Genomic DNA, 10,128 nt, shown 5'->3' with positions numbered 1-10,128 from the left:
GCTGCTGCTGCCGCCAGTACACATATGCAACCGTTTGCAAACAAACACAAATACAGGCGCTTATCATCATGCAGGCACACACATCCACCACGCACATAGCTAAGCGCACGAATGAGAGCGCAAGTATCCAACAAATACAAACGCATTGTTGCCGAACCCCCAAAACAGTGCAAACACATATGCTCCGCTACAGTGTTGACTCCAAAGCAGCGGCGCGCAACGCGTCTGCAAAGCAGCGCTGTTCCCTGAACTTCTTTCACTTGCCTTGCCAGTGTCGTGTGATCGACATCCGCATCCGTTCTTAATTAAAACGCGACCACTCTCACTAATTCACTTCATTTTGGTGGGAGGGTAGGGTGCACGCGCGCTCGCTTTACCAGGCTCTCTCGTCTGCAGTGGCATGGATTAGCAAAATGACCTATGGCATACCTGGCGCTGTGCAATTGACTGCGCTCTCGCTCTCAATTAGCTCATTGGGGAGCTGGCTGTTGGCTGCTGAGTGTAACGGTATTTTAACCCTTGCGGCAAGTGCAACACAAATATTGGATGACACTTCTGCAAGGCTTTCGTTCGGTTCTTCGTTCGTTCGTCCGTTCGTTTGAGTGCGAACTGCATGCGTGAGTTTGCACTTGCATTCGCAATTGTTATGCTGTTTGTATGTGTGTGGGTTTGTGTATGTTTGTATGCTTTGGCGCACGTATGCGTCCGCTTGTGCATACGCTCTGTCGACTGCAATTGCTGCTTTGTGTGTTGTGCGTTCATTCTAAGGCAAAATATTTATTTGGCGGCATGTAAATTTAGATATATATGTAAATTATATGGCACACACATGCATACAATCATACATATGTACATATGTACGTACGCATTAAAATGTTTAAATTCATTTGACTGCGGGTTGGTGAGCTTAACTCTAATATAAACTAGGGTAGTCTGCTTCATATTTTCATAATACACACACATATGTAAATATGTATGCTCCCTGTTGTTGTATTGCTCTGCTGTGGCTTAACTTCTATTCACACAAGCACAAGTGTTTATTTATCTTTCCAGCATTTTTATAAATCACGCACGAAAATGCCTAAAGTCAATTTTTTCCTTCTGCTACTCTTTACCCTCTCTCTCTCTATGGACTGCCGCTCACACATGCCACATGCTTGCTGCTGCTACAGTTCGGTTAACCAGAAAATTGTGTTGAATTATTTGCTACTTCGCCCACATAATCAAAACCCTTCGAGGCATTACCGCCGCCCCGCTCTGTTGTTGCTCTTTTCTTTCCCTTCCTTTGGCGCTGGCATTGCAGCCGACGGAACGCATGCATTTTATTTAAGTTGCAAGCATATTCACTTCTTCTTGCTCACGCAATGCTCCCCACTTTGACCGCACCTCGCTTCGCCGTCTGGGTTGCCTTGGTTACCCCCCAAACAACCTCAAACAACCTTGCTGTGAGTATTTTTCCTCTGCATACATTGCACTTGGCGTTTTCACTTCACTTGCTCTAATAAATACATACATACATATGTACGTACATACATACATGCCTTGTATTTCTATTGTAGCTTTTTCTGTATGCACGTACATACATAAGTATGTATCTAACCCCCCCCCTTGCATGTTGCCGCCATATTGTGGCAAGTGCAGATTTCGGTTATTACCAAAAACTAACCACGTTTTGTGGTTATTGAAGTTGTGTGGAATAATATTGGTAGGCCATAAGTTGTTTTTGGTCGTTGCTCATGTTCTTGTAAGCGCTGTTGTTGTTTTTTGCTATTGCATTATGATTACAATTTTTGCTACTACTGCTACAGAAAGCTGTTGTTGCAACAGTTTATTTGCTTCTAAGAGAATTGTTGCGTGCATTTACTATTTATTTTTCCATTGTTGCACTCAATATGTTATAGTATACATACATACATACGTTTGTATGGGAGTGTTTATGCATGCGCAAGTAAATACATTTTTAGATATACCAAATCTGCATACATATCTACATATCCAGCCCTAACTGCCAAAATAGCGTAAGGGACATTTTTTTCAAAATTTTCTTTTTGATTCAGAAATGCATCTAGATGCTCTAGGAATATTTCTGCATCCAAAAGAAAATTTTTAATATGTATTGTAATATGTATTGTATGTACATATATATTTTTTTATTTACATTTTTGAATGCATTTTTAAGTCGATACAGAAACTCGCTGAGCCACCCAGCTTAGAATATATTCATAAATACATAAAATGCGACTTGGTATAGAAATAAATTTTTACATAGAAAAATTCAACATTAAATAAAGTCAATTTACGCTTATCTCTGCATGTGATGAAATTTTTAGGCTTCACAAAAACTATCGAAACTAAATTGAGAAAAACCAAACTTCTTCAAGTATGTATTTTTGAATATATTACATGTATATCGGTTTCTTCAATGTTTTTCAATCAAGGCGGGTCTTTAGAGTGCAGCCAAGTCAGTTCCCTGCAAATTTCGATAAGTCGCGGGTTTTTGAAAAAGATATATTATTCAAACATTTTTTTTAACTTGAGGCCGTTTTTGGTGAAACATTGTAGTGGACAGTCAACAATCTATACGTAAATTTTGTCTGCCTTCGATTGGCGATTGTACCGAATCTACTTCAAACAAGTAAGAAAGTCTAAGTTCGGGCGGAGCCGAACATTAAATACCCGGCGCAAGTATTAAATATATGCTTTCCACCTTACCGAAAGCTACCGCTACATGATAAGCGGGTGTATAAATATTAAGTAAACTAGCATCCTTAAATTTCGAAATATTGAAATTTCAAGCATTTCTGAAATTTACCGTTATATGAAAAGCAGCCGTAATTTTAGTCCGATTTCAATAATTTTCAACGCTTTGGTTTTATGTGGCAAGCACAATAATCATACCGAGTTTGGTACAAATTGCTAGAACTGTTACCGATATACATAAATGTGATCATAAGTGGGCGGTGCCACGCCCATTTTCCAAAATTTTATCATAAGCGTATTTCCTGATAAAGAATTGTTGCAACAGTCAATTTTGAATAAATTAGCTTTAATATTTACTGATTTATCGAGGATTTCGTATTTCTCGAAATTACCGTTATATGGGATGTGGGCGTGGTTATTGTCCGATTTTAAAAATTTTCGGCCATTTGGTATGCTGTACCAGGGTCAACAACTGTGCCAAGTTTGTAAGAAATTGGTGCAGCGGTTTCCAAAATATACACATGTAACTATAAGTGGGCGTGGCTACGCCCATTTTTTTAAAAATTTTTAATATTCTTATTTCTCGTCTAAAAGTTATTCTAAATATCAATCAAATATCAAATATCAATTTGAGTGAATTATCTTCAGTAGTTACTAAAATATCGCAGTTTTCGTATTTCTGAAAATTACCGTTATATGGGAGGTAGGCGTGGTTATTGTCCGATTTTGCCCATTTTCAATACCATCCGTCCTACGCCAGAAAGAAGTGCGCGTACCAAGTTTCGTTAAGATATCTCAATTTTTACTCGAGTTATCGTGTGCACAGACGGACGGACGGACGGACAGACAGTCACCGCTTAATCGATTTCTCTTTTCATTCTGATCATTTATGTATACATTTGTCTATATCTATCTCGATTCGTTTTGCCTGTTACAAACAACCGTTATGTGAACAAAGTTATAATACCCTTGTGCACAAGTGCGCTCGGGTATAAAAACCATTGGAAAGGTACTGAAAATAGTAGATGAGGAAAGTTTTTTTACGGTTTCAAAATTGGTTGAAAATTACGGCCAATGTCGTTGTTTAAAAATGTCCGTATGTATTTTTGCAACCTGTTTAATTTGAGTTGTTTTCGCATTTGGTTTTACTTTGTATTTGAAACTAAACTTTTTAATAAAGATAAATGTCACGACGAAGAAATAAATCACAACGATAAAGACAAAAACGTGTAGGCGAAATTGACGATAAAGGCGAAAATGAAAACGATGACTAATACATATGTATGTAAACAAGACCCTGCAAAAAGTGGGTCTAGGTTAAATACTAGTACAGGACCACGCTACATTGTAACCAACACTAGTTAGTAACCAAAATGGTCCAAACACATAGAGAAAATATGGTTACACAAACATTGCGATGTCATTGGACCTGATCAGGCCCGTCGAGAGGGAGGGGGAAAGGAGTGAATACCCCCGGACCAATATTTGTACAAAATAGTCCGACTGTTACGTTACCTGTGCGATATACATACGTGTAGATTAAAATTTGGGTTTTAAATGGCTTGTAGTCTGCTTTATGTAATAAGTAGCATGAATTCAGTAGACTTGCGATTTGACATGTAATCCAAAGAAAATAAGAAAAATGATAATTATGTATGAAGACAGATTTTAAAATTTCTGTTGCTCTGCCGCTGTAGGTCGTTTCAGAGTAATTTTCTGCTTATAACTCGAGCTCGAGCTTACAACTGTTTCAAATTTTGAGGTTTTTTGCGGTTAAGTACACGAAAAACGGCTTTAATGGCCACTTTTACTTACCCTTCAAAATGCGCCTTCGAGTGGAGCAATACGATTTTTTCCTCAGAAACTATGGCGTCAGAAAGATGAGGTAATGACTTAGAAATCATGTGCTTTGTTGTAACTCATGAAAGAAAAATCGTATACCACCATTCGAGGGTGCAGTTTTAAAGATAACAATAGTACTAGAAAATAACTTCAAATAATTCAGATTTTTACTATTTCATCCAGGGACCGTAAATAACAGTTACTTTTTTTCTACAGCTAAACTTGGTTAGATATTTTTAAGTCGAAAATAAAAGTCCTTTCCTAGCAACAAATAAATCGCTTATTCAAATTAAACAAGTTTGGTCTCAACGGAAATAGGGCTAAAATAGCTTTAAAACTGAAATATTTAAACGAGGAAAGCCAGCAGAAAGCCAGCTGTTCAAAAATATTTAAATAAAAAATGTTTTTTAATTACCATAGAACAGACCTTGTGTCAAGTATATGCATTTATTTTGTATTAAGTTATAAAAAAAATATAAATAGAAGTGGTAGCCTTCGATCGTTATTTCTTTTTAAAAGCTATTTAAGTCCTCTTTCATTTGGTACCAAATTTGTTTAATTTGGAAAAAGCGGTTTGGTTACTATCCGAAAAGACCTTTATTTCGACCTTAAAAAATAGCCGGCCAAGTTTAACTGTTGGAAAAAAATAACTGCTATTTACGGTACCTGATTTAATCAGATAATCTTCATCTTCTATTAGCTTCTTATTTTGTTCTTTTTGGCCTCGTTCCATTTTGAAATAATATAGTCCTCGTCAGAAAGAATATAAATTTTAACTATGGGTCAATAACACGTTGAATAGCTTACAATGTTGCTTTAAAATTAGCCTTATATCTAACTAAAAATACAATAATTTTACCTGAAAATTCAATTAGTAAAAAGACCTAGGGTACAAATAATTTTGCAGCGAAAACACATGGATAATGAAGAGTACAGGAAATTGCTTTATTGTGAAGAAGGCCTAAAATGCGCAAAGAAACCAGATTTTTAAATTTTTAGCCTGGTGGATTTCGCGCAAAAAAGTTGTTTACATTTTGGACATTACCTTAAAAAATGATGTAGATTTTATTTTCATTAAGAAAGTTAATCACTGATTATTTCCAATACTTTTTTATTACCTTCAAATTTTTACAAGGCAATCGGGGAAAATGCAAAAAATGTTGGCCTTAACCCTTAATTTCATGTTGTGCTTTTTTAATTTTCATTTATTTAAAAGGTGAATTTTCCGGTTTGAGAGAAGAAGACTCGTGTTAATATTTATATTGTCTGATACCACAGAATATGTATGATCCAGATATAATCAAAAATCTGCGAAACCTGAGAAAAGAAATGTTTCCCCTCGATTTCGTTTTCGGCGATTGGGGCCATATGCTTTTAATTTTATACACCTATATATATAGGGGCCCGTGATTTTTTAGTCCCGGGCCCGAGTTTTCTCTCGACGGCCCTGGACTTGACCCCCTCTGGTGCAACGCTGCATAACATGAGACCACCTATACAACTAGTCCTTTTGGACCATGGACTGAATTTCTTAAGATTTTGTAAAAACCGAATATATAATAATTTTTAAAGGTGATTTTTAAATTTAAATAGCAAAATCTATTTTTTAAAATGCATTTTCTTAAAAAATTCGCCGTGGTGATGGACCACGAAGAGGTGGTATTCAACACATATATCAGGCTTTTACGTTTGAAGTGGTCCTGGTCAACATAACAAGTTACTACTATGCAACCTGGTCCTTTTGCACATACTTTAAAACTACGTCCCAGTAGACTACTTGGTCCGCAAATTTTTGCAGTTGTTTGGAACAGAAAAAACGAGTCGAGACAGATATAGGCAAATGTATACATAATAGCTTAAAATGAACAGGGAAATCGATGAAGCCATATCTGTTCGTCCCTCCGTCTGTCCATGTACACGATAACTCCAATGAAATTTGAGTTATCTCAACGAAATTTCGTATAAAAGTTGCCCATTGTCCAAGGTATGTAGGTTGGTATTGAAAACGGGCGAAATCGAACGGTAACCACGCCCACCTCCCATGCAGCTGTGTTTTCGAAAAATGCAAAATCTACGATATTACCGAAATACTGGATCCAGATTGTTGAAAATTGGGAAGTGAAATAGAATTTTGGCATAAAATGAGACAGTTATGAATTTTTTGGAAAATAGCCGTAGCTCCACCCACGGATTTTTGCTGATCGCAGAAGTAGCCTTGAAATGTGTGGGTTAATGCAGAGCCCAGTCAAACACAAATATGCTCATGTCCTAAAGAAATAAAAAATGGCTTTCCTAATAATAATAATAATAATAGATTGGCGCTTACACATATGATAGTGTTTGGCTGAGCTTCTCCTCCAACAAATGGCTCTCCTTGCATTTATTATTTTACATTTCCCTGAATAACTCTACCGCCTCTCTACAAACTATCAGCGAAAAGTATGAAGTCACAATTCAGCAATAACCCTGCTGTTGACTTATTCTTGTAATACAACCGACCAAAATATATATTAACTACCAACAAATTACTAACAATGTGCCAACGACAAGGAATAAAGAAAAAGCTCAACAATAAAACCAGTAAACAGAATAAACAACAAACAGCAAAAATTGCAACTGTAACAGAAATGTACGACAAACCGACACAATTACTTCGCGAAATTGTAAAAAATGCAACAAAATGGCCAACAACACAAACAACAAACAGGTAGTCAACGGAGCAACAATCACAACAATAAAAGCAGCAACAACATCGGCAAGTGGCAACTGCAGTTGCGCGGGCGACAAAGTGAAGATGTAAGCGGCAACATCAACGGTAACAGCGGCGACCGCGTTTGTTGGAAGTGGTGAGAAAAAAAGACAACAAAACCAACAACAATAACGTGAAACCAAAAATCACTAACCAAATGCGGTTGCCACGACTACGCGCCAACAGATGGATACACGCAGCTGAGGTAAGTGTGTGTGTGTGTGTGTGTGACCTGTGGCGGAGGCGGCACGAGGCGTGGCAGTGCGGTGAAGTGGCAGGAATTTTTGCTGTTTTGGGGTTTTCACTGTGAACAAATAACAAAACCAACAACAACAGCGAGGGCAATCATGATGGCGGCACGGCGCAGGTGGCAGTCGTAAAAAATTATGCTGTGCAAACAACAGGCGTCGAAGGAAAAACAACATGAGCAACAGCAACAAAAACAACCAGAGAAATAAAACAAATATGTATTTCCAACAATGTGCGAGTTGTGCGCGCATATGAAAAATTCGTTGCAATAACTACTATGTATGTAAAATGACAACAACTACAAACAAACAGTTCAAGCTGAAGCAGTGGCAGTGGCAGTCTTGCAACACCAAAATATGCGCGTATGCCACACGAATAAGCAACAATAAAATAATAAAACAACCAACAACTATGCTGACTGACGACAACGACTGGAGCAACACACACTTTTGTTAACTCGCGAAAGTTGCAAAAAAGCAAAAAAAAAACGACAAAAATTGAACGACGATACAACGATGAACCGCAAAAAGTTGTTGCTTCATCATCGGCAGCAACTGTAATGACACTGAAAACAGCAGTCAGCGTTCGTGGCTGACAAAAGAAGCAAAATAATGACAGCGAAAATAACCACTGAAGCAGCAACAATAATTCAACTGACTACTGAAGGACACAACGAGCTGCGAGCGAACGTTGCAAATGAACAATCATCGATGCTGGATGCCGGAGGAGCGGATGGAACGGATGGAACGGACAGGCGAATGGAAGGTATATTTGTTTGGAGGGACAGCGGACGGACGGAAAAGCGCAGCAAACGGAAGTGCGTTGGCCAGTTGCAGGGTTTCCGGATCTTTGCAAATTCACAGCAACAAAGGCAAAGTTTAAAAATGTTAAGCGAAATAAAATGAATTGAAAGCAACGAATGAAAAACAAAAGCTGCAATGATTGCTGCAAAATTAAAAAAATCAATAAAATGTGCAACGCATGCCACGCGTGGCGCTTGCAGTGGCTGAGGTGGGGAAAAGTGGAAATTGGTCAGAGTAATTGTTATTGAGTTAAATTGGAGGCTGCGTGTACGACCTGATGGTCATATAATCGTTGAAATATGGCTGCAATAGCTGCATGAAAATAACATTCAAGCATAGGCAAGCACACGCAAACACGCACTTGCACGCAGGCAGAGTTGACATTGTAAATTAATTCATACAATTTAAATGTTGTCTGTCATTGTTCGTGCTCATTTACAATAACGGCCAGTAGAATAGGAACCACTATAGTTTTTAATAATAATTTGTGCGTTTAAGAATTTGTAGATGTGCTATTACCAAACCTAGAAGAACTGAACGCTTGAAAGTAAAAACTTGACATGCATTTTTGGTCATTTAAAACTGCACTTAAATTTTCGGTATTTCAAAATTGGGCATACCGGTTTGGTTATATAAAAGTTCGACATCGATTTTCAGTTATTTTTATAAAAAGTTGAAAAAAATGTTGTTGTTACGAAAAAATTATGTACACATTTCAAATAACTTAAAATTATGCTTGTGTCCAAATTTCGACAAATTATGTCCGCCTTCTAAACTACCAATAATTTATGGTATGTCTTCAAAATACTAAAAAAAATTTCCAGCTTTTAAATTGCCAACAAGTTTTGTCCAGTTTTAGGGTACTCAAAAATTATGTCCACTTTTTACTTACTAAAAATTTGTATCTAGTTTTCGAATTACTAAAGTAATGTAAAGTTTTTAAGTTGACATTCAGTTATAAAATTACCTAAAACTATATCTATCCGTATTACCAAAAAGTTTCGCGTTTTTAAATTGCAAAAATGTACCGTCCAGTTTTCAGTTTAACAAAAATTGTGTCCAGTTTTTGAATTGTAAACAATTTGTACCGAATTTTCAAATTACCAAAAAATAATTTCCGGTATAAAAGTTGTCGACGATTTTTGGCCAGTTTTCAAACTACCAGATTTTGAACAGCTTAAGTTTATGCCTAGTTTAAAATTATCAGAAACTACTATATCTATGTGTCCTTTGAATTGAAAAATTATTACAAAAAATACGGTTTTTAAATTGCTAAGAATTTTTTTTGCGAGCTTTCCAGTTCCTAAAAATTATGTCCAGTTTTTTGATTGCCGAAATTGTTTGTCCTATTGCCTTATTGCCAAAAATTATGTCTAGTTTCAAAATAACCAAAACTTTTTGCGCCAAATATAATAAAAATAATTTTGTGCTCAGTTTTCGAATTACAAAAAATTATGTCCAATTTTTAAAATGCCAAAAAAATTGTCTCCATATAATTTTTGCTTTTCGCTTTTTAAGGTAATATTTATAAGGGATATAAAGAAGCTTATCTGAAGTAACTTCTAATGCTGAGGCGAGTGGTTAGAGGTGCGTACTACTACTCCGTGGGACCACTGCCTGATAAAAAAAAAACATCACAAAAAAATATGGAACAAGTTTTTTCTAAACGGCGGTCGCCCCTCGGCAGGCAATGCCAATCCTCCGTTGTATTTCTGCCTTGAAAAATAGATCAAATTGCCATTCGAAGGCAGCGTAAAACTGTAGATGCCTCCGTTTATGTAACAA

Source organism: Rhagoletis pomonella, unplaced genomic scaffold, assembly GCF_013731165.1.
Source record: "Rhagoletis pomonella isolate Grant_MI unplaced genomic scaffold, Rhpom_1.0 Rhpom_scaffold_00002, whole genome shotgun sequence".
Classification (NCBI taxonomy): Eukaryota; Metazoa; Arthropoda; class Insecta; order Diptera; family Tephritidae; genus Rhagoletis; species Rhagoletis pomonella.
The sequence above is the reverse complement of the archived record's forward strand: the minus strand, read 5'-3'. Positions refer to the sequence as shown.